The 24454-nt window shown below is 40.8% G+C and overlaps 1 long non-coding RNA gene across 3 annotated transcripts in view; it reads left to right on the forward strand.

Annotated features, from left to right (window-relative positions):
* The window catches only part of LOC118006249, a 106872-nt gene extending 89959 nt beyond the window's left edge, over positions 1-16913 (forward strand). The window contains exons 3-4 of one of the 3 annotated variants that reach the window (XR_004678018.1): positions 16575-16624; positions 16889-16913. This is a non-coding gene — a long non-coding RNA (uncharacterized LOC118006249). Of the gene's footprint in view, positions 1-563; positions 594-16574; positions 16625-16888 lie in introns of those variants that run through there. The other 2 variants (XR_004678022.1, XR_004678023.1) reach the window with 2 other exon arrangements.
* Positions 16914-24454: the final 7541 nt, after the last annotated feature.

Consider the following 24454-nt stretch of genomic DNA (forward strand, 5'->3'; position numbering starts at 1 on the left):
GAAGGAAGGAAGGAAGGAAGGAAGGAAGGAAGGAAGGAAGGAAGGAATAGAAATAATAATAAAAAAAGATTGCATAGCCTTGATGGCCCTACCCCTTGCCTCTTTCACTCACCTGGTCCTCCCCTTCTGCTTTCTATACATCCCTGCATGTAAGCCTTTTTGAGGCTCTGCTCTAGGGGACCCCAGGCCAAGGTGAAGAATGCAGTAATTAGGATGATGTTACAAATATAAATGGGGTTTCCAGGGAAGGTATCACTTAGAAGGTGCACCTGAGCAAAGACCTGAAGAAAGGAAGTAATAGTTATGCAGATAACTGGGGGGACAGTGTTCCAGGTGGAGGAGACAACAGCAAGAGTAAAGACCCTTTTATTGGTTTGCCTGGAGTGGAGAGAGTGAGGAGGAGTAGAAGGAGGTGTGGACAGAGACATGAGGGAGACCCAATCCCATCTCTTGGGGCCATTGTTAGGACCTGGGTTTTGTTCCAAGTGAGATATCCAATTTATTCTCAGAAATTTGTATGCTTTGCCTATTTTATATTTTACTTTATTATTTTATATTTACAGAATACATTTGGATCCTTATTTTATAGATAGGTAAGTTGATTTTTGAAAAGATATCATTGACTTGATGAGAGCTGTATATTCTTATTCTCAGCTTCCTTGGGTTGCTATAAAGTGGTATGTTCTTTGAGGACTGGACTATAGATATTGATGTACTATATTGATGGATGTTGATCTAGAGTATCATTCCTAACTTCACCTTTTGAACAAATGTTTACTGAGTACTACTATGTGCATGGCATGGGGAAGCAACAGGAAGACAAAAGACTCCAAGTACCTAAGAATGTGGTAATGCATGATAGTTTCTAAATCAGGGAACACACTTCCTGGAAATTTTCTAATTAAATATTCCATACTCACTTTATCTGTTGTACATTATTTCCTTTAATTTTGCTTGTCTCGGTAGAATTTCCATACATTAAACCCTGTTTCTGCTTACCTCAAATCCCATAAATACCACTGCTATTTTCAGCTGCTTTATGTGTCTTCTCTAATTTACCCCTACTGACTACAAATTTAATTCTCCTTGGGAGTACGTTCTGTGCATGCACAGGCATGAGACAGAGGCTTCAGAGTGAGATTTCTTCAGTGGAAATAAATGAATAACATGCCATGGTTTGAAGAATACAGAAATGAAAGGAATAATGTAGATTATCATTCAACTCTTCCACTTACTGTGTTCATTTAGTGTGACAGGGGTTATAAGGGGTGGACATGTCCAATAATGTCTTCCATCTGACTCCAAAGCAAATCTCCTTGAGTTTTATACGTTTTTGCCAGCCTCACCTTGCCTTGGTTTTGGCATCTCTGGCTCTATTTTTACAGGTCTTTTTAGTATTATGTCCTTCGTTGTGACTATGTTGTGTGATTTTCATGTCTATGGGCTTTTCTTCCTCTTGAACCATCTCAGTCTGAGGGGATCCCATCTCTCTTTCCTTGGAAACTGTTGGGATTGGTAGCAGGACACAATCTGAACATGTGTTGGATCTCATATCTCCTAGAAGTTTCTCATTATTAAGAAGAATTTCATCCAGGGCGCCTGGGTGGCTCAGATGGTTAAGCGTCTGCCTTCGGCTCAGGTCATGATCCCAGGGTCCTGGGATCGAGTCCCACATCGGGCTCCCTGCTCCTTCGGAGCCTCCTTCTCCCTCTGCCTCTCTCTCTCTCTCTCTCTCTCTCTCTGTCTCTCATGAATAAATAAATAAAATCTTTAAAAAAAAAAAAAGAAGAAGAATTTCATCCAAAGTAGCAGTTGCTTTGCCACTTCCTTTACTTTCTGAGAAGTGAACTTGTAAGCCAGGCAAGTTAAATCCAGACATTTATCAGATGACCTGATTTTCAGATGGAAGTTTCCAACATTTCTAGTAATTGAAATCTCTCCTCACTTCCATAACTTGTCAATGTGCCAATTTTATGAGCCGTGCCAGGATTAACCTATTTCTTCAGCATATCCTCATTACAGTAACTTCTTTGTTCCTCTCTTTACATATTACACATATGTACATATATATATATATATATGTATTTTACCATTACCCAGATTTCTCTACAAAACTTTTATTCTTGTATTGACAAATTTCCCCAAAGGTTAGAGTGACCATTTGTTCCAGTTTGCCTGTGACAGTCCTAGTTTATCTGTTGTTCTTGGGGTATTAATAATTAACACCCTCCCCTTTTAATTTCAAAAGTGTGCTAGCTTGGATTCTAAAATTATATGAACACCCAATCAAATTTTCCTTCTCATATTCTCTATCCTATTGATGGGATAGTTTGTATCAAAGTTTGTATCCTAAATTGGAAATAAAGATAAAAATATTTGTACCTTACTGGCCCTTTAATTTCCTGACAGTTCTTCAAGCTCTTAGGGATTTTTCCAGTCACATGTTCCTGCCTATGTCAAATCCACATATGGCTGGGCTGTGCCATCCACCCTGATGGGTTTTTTTCCTTTTCGGTCTGTGACTCCTTATATTCAACGTGCTATTTCCTCTGATTCTTTCCTGCAGGGATGTGTTGTTGTGGTTAATCCTCAGCAGGTCCTGCTTCATGGTCTTGGGATGATGGCCTATACCTAAGGCTCAGGGGCACTTGTTCTGAATACTCTCCCTTCCTCTTCTTTTTCACCAATCGGGATCCTGAGAATCTTGATATCCTGGATCATTATTTTCTTCATTGTTTCCCCCCCAGGAACACTTTGTTGTGTTTAGCCAGCAGGCATGAAGACAGGAGTTGGCTCTACCCTTCTATCTGCTCTTCAAGCAGGGAGACCAGCTTGGCCAATTGGTGGCCTCCAGCAGAAAAAGAAACCCAGCAAAACCCTACAGGCCTTAGAAACAGTCCTCTTTGCTTCCCTACTTCTAGGAAAATAAGATGTATTGAGTGTCAAGCCCTTTGCTTCTCCCTTAACACCTCTTAGGGCAAGCTCCTTTTTGACCTGTTGGAGGAAAGCAGCCCACCTAAGTAGGTCAAGCTCATGACCTTGGAGTCAGACAGCTTTGGGTTTTATTCCTTACTCTGTGGGTTCAGGCAAGTTACTTTATTTCTGAGTCTGAGTTTCTTCATTTGTAAAATGAAAATACCAATTCTTATCTTACTGGATTTAGGGGAGAGTTAACTGAAGTCATGTATAGAATACACTTAGCATTCTGTTTGGCAATTAGTATATGCTTAATAAATAGTTGTTATTCTTATAATAATCATAACTATTAATATTAAGTATAGTGTCAGAATTATAGTAAACTATTGGTACATCAGGCTCTATTTTATGAAGGTGACAGCAATCCCTAATGCAATGACAACAATCGCTGAACCAACAGTGAGGTTCTGAAGACAACCCTGTTCTGTTTTCTTGGGTGGCTCTTGGTGGCTGAGAATACCAGAGTCAATAAACCAGCCAAAACATGTGATGGAATAAAAATGATTCTCTATGTGTAGGCAATTGGGTGGCTTTGATTTTTTTTTCTTCAGAGTTCTCCTTTCTCCCCTTTTAGCTCAACAAGGTATAACATCTGTTATCTTTTCTTCTTGAAGTAGGATAACAGGGAGAAAATGAAGTGTGGAGAGAAAGTAGGATCTCAAGTAGATTTTGAATTTGTAGCCTGATCAGATGGGTACTCCTAGGAGGTTTATTGGTATGTCTAAGAATGTGATCCCCAAATGAAATATGAGTGCTTCTGGCCGGTTACTTTTTTCTTCTGGAGACCTGGGGTAAGACCCTGTGATTCCTGACACTCCTCTCCCCTAGATTCTTGGTTCTTTGATTTTCTTCCCATCATAAATTATTTTCCAGACTATCTCTGTTGGTAACCCATAACCAGCTAAACCTACACTTACTAGAGGAGTCTTTGATACCTCCTTTCAGTTGATAAAATTAATTATAGAATCCTGTTTTTCTTCTGTCATTTCTTCTGGCCATTATTACCAATTTCATGAAGCTTAGTATTTAGATGGTATAACTTATTTTTAGAGCCAAAGATTTTCTTATTACACATTGTTAGATGATCTGATTTTTTCTGAGCAACATCTCTATGATGTTGGAAAAAAGTGGATAAACTGAGGCTCATAATGCTTCAGTGACTCTCCTAAGATCTTTTGATGAGTCAAGGAGCAAGACTGGAATAGAAACCACGACTCTAGTCTCCTAAACTGTTTTTCTGACCACTAGACCACACTTCCTCTCCAGACTATGAAACACTGGAAAATGGGAGTGAGGCAGAAAGTAAATATGGAGGCGAACCCACAGAAACACAATTTTACTTGTACCCAAATCATGTCATTTAGCAAAGGAAAACAGAAGAACACCCCAGTCTCTTTGCTGTCATCAAAATTATAACCTAAACCCACAATGGATATAGAATAAGAAATGAGTCTGCCTTGAATTGTCATACTTTTTCCATTTAAAATGAATTTGAAAAAATTGTCTATTTTTCAATCCTGATGTATTTTCCCCTGCTACGAAACGGTAATCTAAGCATTCAATTTTATTTAGATTTAAGGGTAATAAGTAAAATACCTTTATTACTCTCATTCTTCACACAATAAAGACCTAACCTATTTATTTCATGTTTAAGGCCTTATGGAACATAAGGTTTGTTAGACATAGTCATTATCTTTAAATTTAAAATTTAGTTGGACAGAGACCACATACACCCATGAAGAGCTGAAGGCAATCGATAAATATCAACTGAAGCAGGAGATATTAGAATCAGCATGTGATGTGCAATAGTGAAAAGCAAAGCAATGTGGAACGCTTGGGTTTGAGTCCCAGCTGTACCATTAGCCAACTTTCAATCGTGGGCAAGTCAGATCCTATGCATTGACAGGGAGCGATAGCAATTGACTGCCTTGTCTTGTAACTGTACTGGTATGGAGACCAACATGAGAGAACACATGCAAAATGGTCTATGGGCTGGCAGATAATATATGAGAGGTGTTCAAGTCATGGGACGTATCTGATTCATGCCAGGGTCACACAGGCAAGCCTTTCTCCTTTGTATCTGGAATCCCCAATGATACAGCTCTCAAGGGTTGTTCATTTGCCCACACGGAAAATAAAGGAAAGCTCCTTTGAAATTATTTTTGGCTGTGAGAACAGAAAATAATATGATATTTTCCTTTTGGTAAATAGCTCCTTGCCTCATCATTTGGAATAAGTGTGAGCGAGAGATATGTGAATACTTTGAAATCTGCTGATAATGGTTGTGAAGAGAGAATTTTTCACTTGGGAAAGCAAGGCGTGCAATTCCGGGAAGCTGAGTCCTCTGTTGATGGGGACAGAGGAGGCCAAAAACTTCCCACCTGTGGTTCCCAGGGAGAAATGATAACAGTCTTTCATCACCAAGGCCATGTGGCAACCAACAGGGATCCTTGAATGACCTTTTCATGGGGGCTAGCCTGAACTTGAGTTCGTGGCTTCCATCTGCAGGTGAAACTGGGTATTTTTGATGCAAAAACTTGAGAAAAGGCAAGAATGTACTTTTGAAATCAGGCAGGGAAAATCCACCACAATGATTGTTAAGTTATATTTTGTGAGGACATTTTAATTCTGGGAGGGAGGGCATGTGATTTTTCTTAATGGAGGAAACAACTCTACGACTTTTGTTTAAGCTTCTTTCACTCATCTCGGTTTATAGGGAGTCACTCTTTTATAGCAACAACTCATTACACTTCACATTTAGCGAAAAAACGTAAATGTCTTCTGTTGACTGCGTGACCCTAATTATGATATGAAAAGACAGCTATTTCAGTTATCTTGTGTCTAAAATAAAGCAGTAGGAAGACAATCCCAGCCTTTTTTCTCAGGGTGGTGCATGGGCTAATGTAAGCAGCACTGTTGAGCCCTTGTGTCAGAAGTAGAATAATAGGCAGCATTTAGAAAACAATACCATGGCGCCTGTCAGCCCTCAGACATTTTTTATTGTGAAATTTATATGACAAGCATTGCTTGTGGGTTGTAATATATTAGCACCATCTAGTGGTGATGGGCAGAGCTGTTCCCTGCCCCCCACTGCCTGCCCCCCCATCTCCATCAAACAAATTAAGGCCAAGCAATGAACTCTACTTATAGTCTTTTATCTAAATTTGTTGTCACTTGCCACTTGAAAGTGAAAGGCGCTACACAAGTGGGGTAAAAAATAAAGAAGTGTGTAAACCTATTGTAATGATAGCAATAATAATCACTAACGTTTATTGAACACTAACTGCATGATAAATTTGACTAAATGCTTTTTTTTTTTTTTGAGAGAGAGAGAGAGAGAGAGCGCAGGAGGAGGGGCAGAGGAAGAGAGAGAGAGAATCTCAAGCAGATTCGGAACTGAGTGTGGAGCCCAATGCGGGGCTTGATCTCCCAACCCTGAGATCACTACCTGAGCGGAAATCAAGAGTTGGACACTTAACTGACTGAGCCACCCAGGTGCCCCTGTACTAAATGCTTTTTTATATAATCATCTTATTCAGTCTTTGCAAGACTCTATGAGGTAGATATTATTCTTATTATCCCCATTTAACGGGGGAGAAAACAGGCTTGGAGAGCTTAAGTAACTGGCCTGGATTCGACCTCTGGTTTAGAAGACAAAAAATTTCCTCGTCTCACCAACATTGAATTTTCAGACCTTGTCATGTTGGTGCCATCAGACGTACTTGTGACAGAATACTGTGAGTAGGTGGAGCTCAGGAGTTTTCTCAGGTTGAGAAAGCATCCAGCTGGGGAAGCAGTGGGACATACTGATTGAGAATGTGTGCTCCAGGGTCAGACTAGAATGGGGTTCAAGTTACAACCCAGCCAATCCTGTGTCCTTGGGCAAATTACAGTAGCCCCCCACAACATCAGCTTCTTCTTCTGTGGAATGGTGGTAAGAAGGCCTTACTCATGGGGGAGTTGGCAGTGTTGGGTGAGATGTGTGTGTAGAGTCTGGCTCATGGAAGATGTTGAAGGGCTTTTATTAGATCTCCATTTTAATTTTTAAAAAAGACATTGTAGATTTCTACTTTAATTGCTTTGAATGCCGAACTCATACAGAGTTTAGCGTTCTCCACCTCCCTCCCAGGGTATCAAAACACTCATTTTGTGGGTGGAAAAGAACCATACAAGAAGGCTTTGTTTTAGAGTTCAATAGCAAATCTGGGATAGAATGGAAAGTAGCCTAATTTCATTCCTAATTTGTCCCTTATTGTGGAAGGAAGGAGTGGCTCATTCATAACACATGGTGTTGCTGCTGTTGGCAAGTTTGTTCACACATGGAGTCCAGAGAAGTTCATACAGTGGTCAAGTGGCTCTTCCAGCCAGTATGGCAGCTGTGGGTCATGAAGATTTGGGAACGACTCCTCTCCCCTCTCAGGGCATACCCTCTAGCTCTTGCAGAAGGTACTCGGCTTTCATGTTCTATTCTTGGGACACTGCAGACGATCGCCATGGGAAAGCAGAGAAGTCTCTTCCCTTGGAGCTCTTTCCTCTCTGTTCATGCCCTCCTGTCTGCTTGTTCAGCACAGTCTTAGGAGATGGAAGAAGGGGATGGGTGAAGTCAGAATTTAGATCTAGATGATAGAAGACAGGAGGTCAGTGTAATGGGAGGGAGTTGGCCTCCATGTGGCTTATTTGAAAGAAAATCTGATTCTTCCCACTGTCGGGATCAGCTGGGAGAGCCTGACTCCTTTCTGCTTTGCTCGGCATGACCCTGTTCCTGTTCCTGTTCATCGTGCTCTTTGACTTATGTTAATATCGTCATGTCATATCACCTCTAATACACTGTCTGCCCAGCAATCAGAGATGGCTTTTATAAACACAGGTCTGATAATGTCCCTTCCTTGTCTAGAGCCATCCAGTGTCTTCTCATTGCTCTTACTAAAAAGTGCAGAATCTGCAACTTGACTTACCAGGGCCATGTGTGGTCTAGATGCAGCTTACTTCTCCATACTCATCCTCAGCTTCATCTCTGATCCCTCCCAACCTCCTCCTGACACTCCGGACGCTTTGGCTCCAGCACGCACTAAGCTCCCCAGACCTCTGGGTCTCTGTCCACGCTCTTCCCTCTGCTAGGACAACCTTCACTGGATTCACTCTCACTTACCCTTAGACTCGTGTTCCCAAGTTTTGCTGTGCATTAGAATTACCTAGGGAGCTTTAAAGAATCTTGATTCCCAGGCTTCATCCCATACCAGTCCAATCAGAATCTCTGGGGCTGAAACCCAGGAAAAAGTATTTTTTTTACAGCTCCCCAGGTGATTTCAATATGTAGCCAAGTTTGAAAGCCAGTTCTTAGATTGTAGGTGCCTAATTTCCTAATTTTCCCATCCAGTTTGGATTCTTCCTTACACGTTCTCATAGTCCTCCATACGTTCCCACATTTGTTGATTGTCTCTCCCACTAGACTGTAAGCTCCATGAGGTTGTGTCCATTGTGGTCACTTGCCTCTTCCTGGGGTGTGGCACAGAACCTGGCATTCAGGAGTTGCCCGATCAATAACTGTGGAAAGGAGAGCTGGAATGTGGATTTATTAGTTTCCCCACCACTCACAGCTGGGCCTCTTCCAAGGCTAGAATGCTGCAGCTTGCTGCGGCCCAGGCACCTGCACCCACATGGTGAGTCAATGAAACAGCTGCTAAGAAGAGGAGGGCTTCCTGCTGGAGGCAACCATACTTTTATCACCTGGGGAGAGAGTTTCCTTGCCTTGGGGAACGTACCTACTGCAGGACCATAGCAAGGACCAGGATTATCAAGGATTACACTTGATCATTGTGCAACCCTCCCACAAAGATATTGGCCTACTAACGTATTTTTAATTAATTGTCTTCAGCAGTGAACATTTGCCAAGAAAAAATTCTCAACACTCAACAGTCAGAGGATAGTCCCACCTGACTCTTGGCTCCAGTTGATAGCATATTTCTTAATGAACAGTCACTCATATAGACGGTACCTTAAAAATAAGTTAATAGAGCAACATATTTGCACAAAAGCAGCTGATTAGTATCAATATGACCCTAGAATATACTTATAGAGACCAGGGGTAGGCTTGGAGTACGACCCCCAAGACACTATCTTGAAGGACAGCTTAGCTGTGTGCTCAGAAGGATAAAAAATTAGAGACGTGTTTTCGTGTAAAATGCACTGATTAAATAAAGCTGGTGACAGGACGATCCTGACATCCATCTCAATGGTTTGCATTTTCTTTTCTGCATCCACTTCTACAGATTTCTTGCATTATATCACAAACATGGAAAAAGATATTACTGAAAGGAAATGTAAGCAGTAGTCACACTGAATGACTAGACAGCCCCAACTAGCCTCTATCAGAAGATTCTGCATCTGACCCTTTCTGCAACTCTGCATGACTCATTTTATGCTAACGTCTCCCAGTCTCCACCCTTAGAATGAAAGTAATAAAATTTGCCTTTAATTAAAGTCTCTAAAGTTGGGTCCAATGGAAAAATGAAATACTTGAGGATATGACTTAGCCTGTGCTAGGAATTTTATAGGCAGTTCACCAAGGATTTTTTTCCAAATGATTTGCACGATAGGCAAAATGTATTTTAAGCTGAACGCCCTGAACTGGAAACCGTGCACAATAACCTGTCCCAAAAGCAATTATCGCATCAGGACACACCCGTTGGGATTCAACACTCCTATTTAAAATCTGTCCAAACACCACAGCCCACGTGTGTAATGGCTTTGGCAGAAGGGTGAGAACCAGAATCTGCCAGAACCTTATTTAATGGAGCAGGAAATGGATGTTTTCCGAACCAAAGTTTTAAAAGTCGAGAAATACCTATTTTGTGAACAGGATTTATGGTCTCATCCCAGGAGAAGAAGAAGTAAAAGAAAATGGATAAAATTTAATTCCGTAAAGAAATCACAGCTCTGGAGCCCATTTTCCAACGGGAATTGAGAGTGTTTGTGGAGCAAGTTGGCTTGAGAGGTAATCTGCTTGAATGAAACACAAGGATTTTTCTATGTGTGCAAAAATATTTTGATCTCTGAGATTTCGAGTAGAAGATTCAGTTCTGACATTGCCTTTCCCGGGAGGTCTTCGCTGGTACCTCCTCCCCCACCCTCTGGGTTTGAAGTCCCTCCTTGTATGCTGCATACTTATCACGGGGTTTCTATGTTGTTTTGGAATTGTCCTCTTGTCTGTTAGATGATGAGTTATTGATGACCACGGATACTGTTTTGTTCATTCTCATTCCTGCTGGACCTAGTGATCGCTGTATCAGTGAATAAAGGAACGAGGATTATCATCGCTATCATAGGCTTGGTACAGTGTAGGTGGTGACACTTGGAACCCAAGCAAATAAAGCTAGTCATGGGCCACTCTTGTTTGCACATGACTAACTCGTACCACCATCTTGCGTCATCTGAAGGCTGAGTGTTCAGCATGTCAGGAAGCACTGTAGTTCCATTTAGTCAGTGTGTTTTGGCCCTGTTGGATTCTTGTAGTTGACCGCTGCAGTGATGTGGGTAGGCAGGGAGGGAGGGATGGAGTGAAGCCCAAAGTAATTTCTCAACAGTCAACGCCTGTCTTCTTCAAGGACTTTTCTTTCCTTACCATTAAGAGAAAATACTACTTTAACACATCAGTCCCTAAATCACCTTCGAAGAGGAGAGAACATAGAAAATCATTTAGCAAAGGTGGTCAAGAATTATTCTGGTTCAGTATAATTCTAGGGGAAAAGCTGTCTTGATTCAAGGCCCAGGCCTTTGGTGTTCTGTGGAAGAAACATTTTAGAAGTCTCAGAGTGGAGGATAGAATGTTCAGAGCGATCAGGCGTATCAGCAGGTGGGTTAGGGGATTCTGGGTGAGAGGCAGGCACGTGACCTCATAATCAAAGGTGGTTTGATGAGGAGCAGAAGAAAGGGGCAGAATCCTGAAACACCATGGAGAGAACTTTAGAAAGGAAATCGAAGTTAAAATAAAAGAGCAACAAAGATGATTTGATGTCTTGAGCAAAGAAAATGTGATGTGTAATTTTTTTCCTAAGGAAAGCTCAAATTAGCTAGAAAAGGTGGCTGGTTTACATTATAAAGGCGCATTAAAATTATTTTGATTCTTAAAATACTAACCTTTACTGAGAGGAGAGTACTCTTACTTTAAACTGTTTCTCCCCCAAGTTATACAGAAATAGGTGATATTATGTAACTGTGAGGAAATGCCCGTTCCACACAAAGAAGAGATCCCATCATCTACATAGATGGGTGAAGTCTGCTCAGCTTTATCTGAGGTGATTCAGTTCCCATGGCCTCCAATCCCAAAAACATCAACCTTTGTAACTCTCTGCCCCTCTGTCTATATTTACTCTCCAGAACTCTGTAATATTTACAGAGGGGGTCAATGAATCTGAATAACTGAAACCAAACTACTTGTTCATAAAAAGGTATCTTTTGTGTAGAAACAAAAAATTTTAAAAGTCATTCCCGTGTTACTGTGGTGACAATAAAGAATAAGTTAATTTCTGTTCTCAAATGATAGCTTACTTTTTACAAACTTTATTTTTTTAGGTCGTGTTCTTTTTCCCAATCAACCAGTGAAAAGTAGGACAAAATATTACCTAAGTCAGCATGCTTTATATATGATACAAATCTTGTATTCAGAATGTGAGATTTCCTTACAGAAAAGGTGCACGGGCAATAGCAGTAAAAGGTATCTATCTATCTGGCCAACAGACACATGAAAAGATCACTTATCATCAGAGAAATGCAGATCAAAACCACAAAGAGATATCACCTCACACCTATCAGAATGGCTAAAATCTAAACACAAGAGACAGCAAGTGTTGGCAAGGATGTGGAGAACAGGAACCCTCGTGCACTGTTTTTGGGAATACGAACTGGGGCAGCCACTGTGGGAAACAATATGGAGATTCCTCAGAAAGTTAAAAATAGAACTACCCTATGGTCTAGCAATTGCACTTCTGGGTATTTACCCCAAGAATGTAAAAACACTGATTTAAAGGGATACATGCACCTCTATGTTTATAGCAGCACTTTTACAATAGCCAAGATATGGAAGCAGCCCAAGGGTCCGTTGATAGATGAATGGATGAAGAAGTGGTATGTATATACAACAGAATAGTATTCAGTCATCAAAAAGAATGGAATCTTGCCATTTGCAACAACACGGATAGAGTTAGAGAGTATAATGCTAAACAAAATAAGTCAGTCAGTAAAAGAGAAATACCGTATGATTTCACTCATATGTAGAATTTAAGAAACAAAACTAATGAACAAAGGAAAAAAGAGAGAGAGAGAAACCAAGAAATAAACTCTACTATAGAGAACAAACTGATGGTTATCAGAGGGGAGGTGAGTGGGAGGATGGGTGAAATAGGTGATAGGGATTAAAGACTACACTTATCATGATGAGCACTGAGTAATGTATAGAATTTTTGAATCACTGTATTGTACACCTGAAACTAATATAACGCTGTATGTTAACTATACTAGAATTAAAATAAAAATTAATAAAAAAAGGGTTTGTTTATGCATGGACAAATGCTGCCTGATAAATATTTATTGTAATTATAGTAATCATGTAGTAGTTATATGCATGATGTATAATGCATATATGCATGATAATGCATAATGTACTTATATGTATAATATTGCATATTATGTACCACTTATACATATAGTAATGTAATTGTTTTCTTTTTTCTTTTTTCTTTAAAGATTTTATTTATTTATTTGACCCACAGAGAGATAGCACAAGCAGGGGGAACAGCAGAGGGAGAGGGAGAAGCAGGCTCCCCGCTGAGCAGGGAGCCCGATGTAGGACTCGATCCCAGGACTCTGGGATCATGGCCTGAGCTGAAGGCAGATGCTTAACTGACTGAGCCACCCAGCTGCCCCATGTAATTGTTTTCTTAAAAAAAAACAAAAAAAAAACCAAAAAAAACAGGTATCTATCTCTCTTAGCTAATATCTACCATGTGTAGGCACCACACTAAGTAAATTATATTTCATTTATTCTTCCCCACAAGACCCTAGAGTGGGATTGCTAGTCTGGATATGTCACAGATGATCCGATGTGGAAGATACTTAGAGAGACAGAGCTGGGTGGTCCAGGCATCATGGTCTGTTAGTTAGGGGAGCTAAGATTTGAATGGAGGTCCAGCAGCTTGAACCAGGGGCTTGAAGACTCTTGGAAAGTGGAAATGAGAGAAAAGGAAGAGTCTAGAATGTACTCAGTGACATTTACCTAGCCAAGATTTATGAAACTCTTACCACATGACAGGTATGGCCTACCAGACATTGAGTGTACAAGAGTGGATAAGACAAATCAGGTTCCTGCTCAGACTGAGCTAGAGTCAGGTGAGGATGGGAAACAACCTAAACACACATTTAAAATGAAGCAGGTAAGCATGATGATGGTGGAATGCCTTCCAGGTTCCTATCTTGGTATCTGCTAGTGCTTACTACCAACCAAATCAGAAAGCCCAGAAGACAGAAAAGATAATGAGCCTGGTTTTGGACATGTTGAGTTTAGGGTGGAATATACAGAATATAATACATTATTTCCTCCTGCCATTGGAAAATAGGAATATTTTTCCAAAAATGAGTCTTCTTCCTATAGGGCAGTTCCTTTCTTAATCCCTAGTTTTGTACAAGGGTAAACTTTTTTAGTTTAGCATGAAGTGAACAGAGCGGACAAACTTACCGGCATGTGTGGAACATACTTTCTACTAAAAAAAGTAGTTCATGAAAAAACCCCAACAAGGGGCGCCTGGGTGGCTCAGTCGTTAAGCGTCTGCCTTTGGCTCAGGTCATGGTCCTGGGGTCCTGGGATCGAGCAAATTACATAGCCTAGCGAATTACAAAGGCCCCGCATCGGGCTCCCTGCTCCACGGGAAGCCTGCTTCTCCCTCTCCCACTCCTCCTGCTTGTGTTCCCTCTCTCGCTGTGTCTCTCTCTGTCAAATAAATAAAATCTTAAAAAAAACCCAAAAAAACCCCAACAAGGTAAGTTAAAAAAAAAAACGAACCCATAAAATATAGAGGGGGTATATGGATCATTGATGCAATTTTTCAGAGTGGCAAAGGAAAGCCTTTCAAAAAGACATTTTAATAAAGAGTTGAAGGAATTGAAGGAGCAAGTCATGCCGATATTTGGGGGAAAGAATATTTTAAGGCATTGGAACAATAAATGCAAATAGCCTACTGGAGCAGGACTGTTAGAAGAACAGAGTGAGGAAGCAGAGTGGTCAGAGGGGAGAATGGTCAGGAGCAAGGACAAATAAGTGATGGAGAGAAAATTATGTTGGGGCCTAGATGTCATGTGTAAAGATTTTGGCTTTTATTTGGCGTGAGCTTGGAAGACACTAGATGGTTCTTAGCAGAGTGAACTTCCAATTGTGTGTTTTTTTTCTGTGCACCGAACAATTAGTTCTGGCCTGGAGATGGTGCCAGATCCCACAGGTTAAGGGTTCAGTCCCACAAGACTGCCCCCCCTCAGCTACCAGCCCCTTCAGAAGCCAACCACAAGTCCAGCTCATCACCCATGCTACCGACGGACCAGCTGTGGATCAGACATTCACATGACCCCCTCCTCAGCTTTGACTAATTTGTCAGAGTGGCTCACAGAGCTCAGAGAAACATTTACTTACACTTAGCAGTTTATGAGAAGGGTATTATAAAGGATACAGATGAACAGCCAGATGAAGCGGTACATGGAGTAAGGGATGCTGGAAGGAGTTTCCCCATGCCCCCTCTGGGCATGTCTATACATGTTCCCCAACATGGAAGTTCTCTGAAGTTCCCTTTGGGGTTTTCATGGGGGCTTCATGACACAGGCATGATTGATCAAATCACTGGCCTTTGGCAGTGAACTCAATCTACAGCTCTTCTTCCCCCATAGCCCACCAGCAGGTCAAGGGTGAGAGCAGAATCTCCAACCCTCTAATCTCATGGTTGGGTCCTCTGCCAACCAGACCCCATCCTTAGGTTACTTAGGAGCTTCCGCAAAGTCACCATATTAATATAACAAAAGACAGGGGCGCCTGGGTGGCTCATTCGTTCAGCGTCTGCCTTTGGCTCAGGTCGTCTGCCTTTGGCTCAGGTCGTGATCCCAGGGTCCTGGGATCGAGCCCCGCATCGGGCTCCCTGCTCCGCGGGAAGCCTGCTTCTCCCTCTCCCACTCCCCTGCTTGTGTTGCCTCTCTCGCTGTGTCTCTCTCTGTCAAATAAATAAATAAAATCTTAAAAAAAAATTATAAAAAAAAATATAACAAAAGACACCTTTATCACCCTCATAACCTAGCAAATTACAAAGGTTTTAGGAACTCTGTGCCAGGGACTGGGAGAGAGACCAAATATACATTGCTTAATACGTAGCACAATATCACTGACTTCATTATGTTTTGTAGGCTTGTGACTCTGCTCTGATTCCTATGGGAAGAGCAGAATGCAAAGGGGCAAGGACAGAATCAGGGACAGAAGTCAAAGGTCAAAGGCTATTGCAAGACAGAGTAGAGAGATGATGGGGGCTTGGATCAGAATGGTGGACAGACTAATTAGTTCAGACTAATTAGCTGGGGCTGTTGAGAAGTAGTCAAATTCTGGATGTTGAAAGAAAAAGCTGAACAGCTGGAAACAGAGTGTGAGAGAAAGAGAGGAGTGGAAGATGAGAGATCTCTGACTAGCATGATCTGAATTATGGAATTGCTATTCCATGAAATGACATAGACTGAGGAAGAACAAATTTGGACAAGGGACTAAGTGTGGCTTTGGATAGGTTAATCTGAGATACTTATTAGACGGTGAAGTGGAAAAGTTGAGTTGGCCATGGGGGCGAGGGTCTAGAGTTTTTGGAGAAGGTCCAGGCTGCAGATTAATACATAAATGTATTTGAGAGATGAAACATATTAATGGTCTTTAAATCCATGAAGCTTATACGCTATGTTCCATACATCCCCCCTCATACAATCTAGACCTTTGCTTTTGCAGACAAGCATGCTGATATTTTATCCACCTAGTATCTATCACATATATGTATATTCCATACACTCATATACCCACTGAAATACACAAGACACAAAAGGCACATGCAAGGTTGTTCATAACAACACTGCTTATAATATTTTAGACTGGAAACAACTCACACGTCTGTTGCAGGTGGAAAGGGTAAACAAATTCTGGTGAATATGTACAATGGAATAATGTACAGCAATGAGAACGAATACACTATAACTATCCACAGGAATGTGGATGAGTCTTTCACACATACTGTTGACCAAAAGAAGCCAGACACAAAAAAGGCTTGTTGTACTTTCCTATCTATATAGAATGGGGGGAAAAGTGAAAAGTCAAAATGGTGGTTGACATTGGTGGGTAGTGACTTGAAGGGGGCACAAGGGGGACTTCGGATAGGCAGGTTCTGTTCTTTCTCTTGAATTCAGAGCTCAGTGTGTTCACTCTGTGAAAAACCATTAAACCACGTACTTATGATTTGTGTGCTTTTCTCTCTATATATATTATATTTCAATAAAGAACTTACTTAAACTATCTTTATGCACCCCATCTTCCCCTCTAGCTCCTGATGTTGCAAATGACACGGAAAAGAGGAAGACATTGATACAGCTGGTGAGAGAAAAACATTACAATATCCTTAAATAGATGAGGGGATAAGGGAAGTAGTAGACAAGTAGAGGCTTTGGTCAATGCCAGGGACATGGGCAGATCATCCATAGTGTCTGGAAAAAGCAGTTATGAAAACGGTACAGAGCTTCCTCAAAAAATTAAAAATAGAATCACCGTATGATCTAGCCATCCCACTTCTGGGGACATGCCCCTAAGAACTGAAATCAGTATCTCAAAGTGACAGCTTCATTCCCATGTTCATTGCAGCATTATTCACAATAGCCAAGACATGGAAACAACCTAAGTGTCCCTCAAAGGATGGATGGATAAAGAAAATGTGGTATGTACATAGAATGTAATATTATATATCCACCCTTAAAAAAACAAAAGGAAATTTTGTCAGTTGGGACAACATGGATGTACCTGGAGGACATTATGGTAAGTGAAATAAGCCAATCACAGAAGGACAAACACTGCTTGATTCCAGTTATATGAGGTATCTAAAATAGTCAGTTCATGGAAACAGTAAAATGGTGGTTGCCAGAGGCTGGTATGTGGGAGAATGGGGAGATGTTTTTCAACAGGTATTAGAGTTTCAGTTACACAAGATGAGCAAATTCTAAGATGTGCTGTACAACATAGAGCCTATAGTTGGCAATACCGTGTTATATACTTGAAACTGTGAAGAGGGTAGACCTCAGATTAAGCATTCTTATCACAAAAAAAGCAGGGAAAGGCAGGAGGAATCTTTTGGAAATGATGGATATGTCTGTTACCTCGATTATGGTGATGGTTTCATGGGTATATACATATCTCCAAATTCATCAAATTGTATGTATCAAAGAGAGTCTTAAAGGGAAGAAAAAATATTGAGGAATTTTATGCATCCTTAATTTTTCTTTTGAGTATATACGAGGAACAATGTTGCCCTCTAGTGTTCAAACTTGTTGTTTTTGTTTTTGTTTTTTAATTTTATGCTGGGAAGGGTGGCAAATGGTCCAAGTGCCCCTGTGAAGACAAATTCCTCTTGTTTTTGCAGGTTTTCGTGGCATTTTTAGTTAAGGTTTTCAATTAGGACAGGAACGAAAGCATTACTAGTGCTTTCTAGAAATCATCCATTAATCGGAAGAAACCTGGAAAAGACTATGTGAACAATAGTGTAAAACTTGTATACGTAGTAGATCCTTGATATGGAGCCACGGCTAATCTGTGATCCAGTGAACTGTTCCATTGGATAATGTACAGCAATGAGAATGAATACAATATAACTATCCTCAGGAATGTGGATGAGTCTTTCACACATACTGTTGACATTTATAGAATGTCCAGGGTTTCTCTTAATGTGACATGCTAGGTATATGATACATTGATGAGTGCACACACACACGCACACACATGGCAAAATTTTATACTCAATATGGATAGTTTGGATTTTTATTAAAACCATTCTTCCAGGGGCGCTTGGGTGACTCAGTCGGTTGGGCATCTGCCTTTGGCTCGGGTCATGATCCCAGGGGTCCTGGGATCGAGCCCAACTTTGGGCTCCCTGCTTTGCAGGGAGTCTGTTTCTCCCTCTGCCCCCCCCCCCCCCCCCCCCCCACTGCTTGTGCTGGCTCTTTCAAATGAATAAATAGAAATCTTTAAAAACAAAACCCCATTCTTCCAGAACAAATTTCTTGAAATAAAATAATTTTTAAACTTTTTCCCCCTCATGCTGTTCTGAGTATGATCAAACACATTTTTATTTTGAACTCACAAGGATGTTGTGTTTTGGGAAGTCAAAGTCAAGAAAAAGTAAGAATAGTAATATTTTCTCCATTTATGAACTGAGGAAAAGGGCATATAAATTAAGAAACTGGCAGCATACAGGTAGGGTTGGTCTGCAGTATCTAGCTTCCTTCCCTTCCTTTAAAGTTTTTCTGTAGGGGCGCCTGGCTGGATTGGATGGTAGTGCATGTGACTCTTGATCTTGGGGTTGTGAGTCTGAGTCCCATGTTGGGCGTAGAGATTACTTTAAAAAATCTTAAAAAAATAAAATAAAGTTTTTCTCTAGAAGCTGTGAGCATCCCAGACCTCTCTGGCTTGTGACAAATTGTGTAATACAAAATTCACACCATGGGCAGTCAGACGCACCTGGATGAGTCCTGGACTTGCTAGTTTTCCCTGAGATATTGTGCAAGATATGTAATGTCTCTGAGTCCCAATTTCTGTGAAATGGGAAGAGTGATGTAATGCATCTCCTAGAGACGTAGAGATTACCTAGGATTGAGTGTGTGAGAGCATTTAACACAGGACCTAGCACAGCATGTATTAGCTTTAACAAAGGAGAACATGATGTAAGTAACACACCACAGATTCTCTGCAATAGTATGTTTTGCTATCAAGTAAAAAGGTGCTCTGGGATCAAATAAGAATAGATTTTTCCTCTGGAATTATTTTCTGCAATGATATCAATAGACAGTCTAGATCCCAAAGCAAATTCTGTAACCCAAACTATGAAGTCCTATGTCTATCTCTTTCATATAAAGCAGTTGTAATTTTTGTTCTCTGGACTTACTATTTTCTGTTCCTTCCCAAATTGCCTTGAAACCATTGCCAAAAGTTATGAATTATTTATGAAAATCAGAGTGAACCCTTCCCTAAGAGTGGATTTCCCCTTCCTATGTATATTATTACTAAAAGGACTATTCAGAAACTCCTTTTGCCTCTTAATTTCCAGTTCATCAGTTGTTTAGCATTATTGTCCCATCGGAATTGGCCCCTATCATGCCTATTTTTATTGTTCTCTGGGGATTTTGGAATGAACTTCGCATTAACTGAAATTTTTCTTTGAGTATGGTCTTCAGTCAATGTGGGATGGGACTCCAGGTATCAGCCTGGTGTGATGTAATGGGCACCTCCCTTCTGAAGCCCCATTCTGGAGGCTGATGGGAATTCCAGCACAGTGAGGAAAACGAGACAGGAAGTCACCTTCCCCTCAGAACTCCATACAGCTCAGGCTCTTCCATTCCAAAGTTGCATGAGCCAGCCTTGCCCAGAATATTTGAAGGCTGAAGATTCCCCCACTCCAGACAGTGAACAGAGCTCAAGGAATCTCTGGAAGATGAGATGTTCATTCAGAAAGCTGGAAAGGACCACATGGTAGCTTCACTGCTCTCCTGGAGACTGAATCTTGAAACATATCAGTGAAGACCCAATCCTGACCGTGCATGCCTCACAATGAACATGAACAACCTGCCAAGACCCAGCTAAAATCCTGAGAGTCCTTTCTGAGGTATCCTCCAAAGGATATCTACTTTAGACTCTTAAGTCTCTCAAACCAATACATTCTCTTTGCCACTGAAACAGATTTGAGTTGCAGAGTTCAGTCTAAAATGAAAATGGTGGGACCCCTTTTCCAAAAAGCAGGAGGAAAGTGCCACAAGCCACGCAAATATAGACCTTTGCCCTTCTTCTGTGGTTTCTCTCTCCACCTTTCATGGTGTTTAAAATTTTCTGTTTAACATTATGTTCCTTTTGGATATGCTCCCTTGGATCCCCTTTGGGGATCCTGGCTGGAAGAGGCTAGATCTTCATAGGCACTGGAACCCCTATTCATTCTGTAAGACGAGCAGGAAATGAAATATATCTACCAGCCATTTTGACACACTGTGTCTATTGTTTTTTTAAATTATTTTTTATTATTTTTATTTTTTACTCTTTTATTGGTATTCCATTTTTTTTTTAAACAGGGGTCTTATATGTGTTTTCTAAACCATATTGCTGAGTCATCTGGTTTATATTTTCTAAGTCACTCCTGCAGGTTTTCAAAAATCCATGCACTCACATCCTTGACCTTCTTTGACTTGGCCCTTTGAAAGTCATTTTTATCAGGGTTTCGTTCAGCATCTCCTTGCTCACCATTCTTGAGTCAGGGCTTTGGGAATGAAGAGCACCAGAGGAAATGATTTCTGTATTCTGTGCCAGTATTGCAATTTCTTGGCAATGTTAAGTTCAAGACAAATGATGTGGTGGCTCAGTCACTTTCCCATTTTTGTGGCCAGAGCCTTGTATTTAACGCCTTCCTGTATCAAACTTTTAAGATGTCCAGTGTGTTGAGTATTTATGGCTCTGTTGTGAGTTTCCGTCCTCTGGCGAGAACAATGATAACAATAAAAATATAAAAACATCTTTTCTTCCACTTACTGGAGAGACAATGTGATATTTTGAGCATTTTTCTTGCTGCGTGGAATCATTGTACTTGCACAGTTGAATTGAAGGGAGGTAGCTACTTAGATCTTTATCTACTCTTTGCCTGCTCTTAGAATGACTCAAATAGCCAATATTCTTGCCCAGAAAAGATTCCAGCCACTTCGAGCCTCTGCTTAATTTTCTACTTTTCAGTTCTCTGCTGATTGTATGTGCATGTTTATACCTCTGCCGTTCCTAATGTACCAATAAACTCCCTCACAAAAGCCCAAGCCATCCAGTGGGCTATAAATTAGGATAGTTTTAACCTACATTTTTTTTTGTTCTGGGCTTTCAAATAATCTTCCACCGAAGACCGATTTTCCTGAAATAGATTTTATAAGGCTTTCACGGAAAAATTACATTTAGATCTCACCACTTTCCCCCTTTGTAATCACATATTTTAACCGAACAGTCATGTATTTACTCAACGTATTGGATAGCAGACAAAGTAATTTGTGTTTTGAGTCTTTATCTATTGAACATGATGTATTTCTTTCAGCTAAAGATTTACAGGCATACATTTTTGTTAGCTTTGTCAAAGAATAACCTTTGAATTCTTGCCTCAGATGTGTGTTCTTCATTTTGAAAATAGAGCCATTCAGAAACCACATGCCATGGTTCATAATGACGTGACAACAACACTGAGAGTGATAGAGAGGTTGTGTAAATCAAGTGATAAGAGCCCTGGAAGAAAAGGTTTGGGGAACCGAAATCTAGTCAGAATTATGCCATCGATCCAGGCCTTTTAATAGTTGCCCCTTCTGTAAAATAGGAAAATTGACAGCAATGTCAGCTTCTCAACATCTGACCATGATATAGGAAGAACGTGTGAAATAAAAGGCAAACACGATATGAGTTTTATGAGAAAAAAAAAGGTATCTGAGGAAAAGAAAAAAAGACACCTGAGTCATCTTCAGATGAATTTAATAGAATAAACTCAGTAGTTGTGTTTTTTTTTTTTTTTTTTTTATAGATCTTCTTGGGTGCCTGGGTGGATCAGTGGGTTAAGCGTCTGCCTTCTGCTCAGCTCATGATCCCAGGGACATGGGATTGAGCCCCGCGTCAGGCTCCCTGCTCAGCGGGGAGCCTGTTTCTCCCTCTTCCTCTGCCACTCCACCTGCTTGTTCTCTCTCATTCTCTCTCTCTGTCAAATAAATTTTAAAAAATTTAAAAAAAAGGATCTTCTTGAAAAAAATACCTTACACATGTATTGTTGTTTTGTCTTCTAGACTACTAAGTACAAAACAGTTTCATGGGAAATGGCAAGGTGAATGAGATGTAGAGGCAGATGAGGGTCCATTTAGTGGAGCGAGACTCTGACACTAATTCTGCCACAAATTATGCCCCATCCCTCCATTCATATCCATATGACAGATGCTTTTCTTTCCCTGAGGGAAGGTTGAGTTCCTCAGGTTTGAAGCAATACCTAAAAATAAAAACAGAATATCAAAGAGCCTGGGGGCCAGGTGGACCACAGCAGAGCCGCACATTCTTGGCAATGAAAAAGAAAATACTCATCTTCTCGGGGAAAGTAATTTCGATGAAACAGGCAGAATTTCTTTGGAAGCTGTTCTCACAACTGGATTCTAGTTTTGGGTCACAAATATGGTTAACAATACATTCAGTTGGAATTGAGTAAGGAAGCTATTAATATGACTTCGCTGGATCCTTATGGAATAAGGTCAGCCCTTGAAGTTCAGGTGAGTGATTAGCGTCTCTGTAGGTCAGCCCTGGTCCCTCTAATGAGCAGTTTCAGACACCACATAGATGCCCAGCAGGCTAGCACTCCTGGCCAGTGCTGCAAAAGCCAAGAAAATGATTCTCAGCTCAGGAATGACTGAAGATCAGGCTTCTCTTTGAGGCGTTTTGAAAATAATAGTGTGAAAAAGGCCTTCTCTACCACAATTTCTGGCATGTGGGGGAAAAATGTAAGCTATTCTTCCAAGGGACTTCTTTCAAAAGGAATGGAATTTAGATCCATATCCAAGAATAGTGAGAGGCTCCCAAAAAAAGTAGCTTTTCCTGCACCTTTTCTTTGTTGCCGTTGAAAACAGCTCTTGCAACGTTGAGGATGGGTTGCGTTTTATTTTTGGCAATTGTTCTACAGCAGGATTTAAACAGGAGGGTCCAAATAGAACGTGTCTGTTTTGAAAAGACATTCTGTGTCTCTTGTCATCTGGGTTCTGTTGTCTACTACTGTTCTGTTGTAATTACTATGGTGGTTCTCAACTGGGGGTGATTTTGCCCCCAGGGGACATTTGGTCATGTCTGGAGATGTTTTTGGTCATCTCAAATCTCACTAGAGGGAGGAGATGCCGCTGGCATTGGGTGGGGAGAGGCCAGGGATGCTGCTAAACATCCTACAATGCACAAGGCAGCCCCCACGACAAAGTATTCACTCCAGATGTCGATGTGCCGCCCTTGAGAAACCTAGTCTATTAGGACACCTTTTCTTCCATCCCCCGTATACCTCCTCGGGGAGCCAGCATGTGGCTCCTCGTGACTGCATGTGGAAATGGATAAGGCCAGCTGTGTTTTGCCACGGACAATGGGCTTACTATTTATGATCAGTTTGCCTGAGATTAATGTGAAGTAGCAACATATAATTGTTTAACGGCTTAGCCTTTCTTTGTAAATAGTCTTTGGAAAAGCTTATAATCAGAAATAATAGGGAAGAAAATGTAATTTCAGATTCTGTTTGGAAGTCCAAATGATCCTCACATACATGTGGACCAAATTCTAACTAAAATAATGTCTAAGATGCTAGCCAGTATTTTAGAGGGCATTGAAGTTAATTCTCTTGGGTTGTCCATTATTGTCAATAATGGCACTAAGAACAGTTTGCCAGTCGGTGCCGTCCCTGGCTGTGTATGGTGGCCTTGTTGGTCGGTGAGGGGAATGTTGGAATGGGGGATGAGGGGTGGGGGCAAGGCAAACCCCTAAGTTGGACATTTTATTTCTAGTCTTACGTTACTTTCAAATTTCAGGTGAATATTACATTTTACTCTCCAATGTAAGGATAACGTTTTAAATTGCTTATCATTAAACAAAAATTGATACTCAAGGAAGGTGAATCCTGTTTGTGTTGAGGCTCAGACTATCTGAGCAAATTAACATGCCCTCCTGGAGGTAAACTCATTTCGGCCTGAGATTCACAATTATAAGGAGGGAAAACAACATAAGAAAAGACAGGAGACTTGGATTTCCAGCCCAGCTTCCACACTGCTTCGCTTTATGACTGTAACGAAGATGTTGTCCACTCATCTATCTATTCATTCAGCAAATACTTGTTGATTTTACTTGAGCATTTACTTTACCTGGCATTGTTATAAGGGCTTTACAAGTATCGTTAATTCACTTAATCCTCACACCAGCTGAATAACATTATTGGTATAATTGACCTGAGGTGAGAAAGCTGGTAAGAGGCAGAGCTGGGATTCACATCCAGGCAGGCCGACTCAGGACCATGTTCTTAAAACTCTTTGCTTCACTGCTTTGCAATAAACAATTAAATGGGTAACTGTAAGAAAGGATGGTGATAGCTCTCACATGAAAAAGAGAAGATGCCATGGGGCCATTACAAAGGGGAAAGGCTAAGGGAAG

Source organism: Mirounga leonina, unplaced genomic scaffold (assembly GCF_011800145.1).
Source record: "Mirounga leonina isolate KUSES-001 unplaced genomic scaffold, KU_Mleo_1.0 Mir_95, whole genome shotgun sequence".
Taxonomy (NCBI): domain Eukaryota; kingdom Metazoa; phylum Chordata; class Mammalia; order Carnivora; family Phocidae; genus Mirounga; species Mirounga leonina.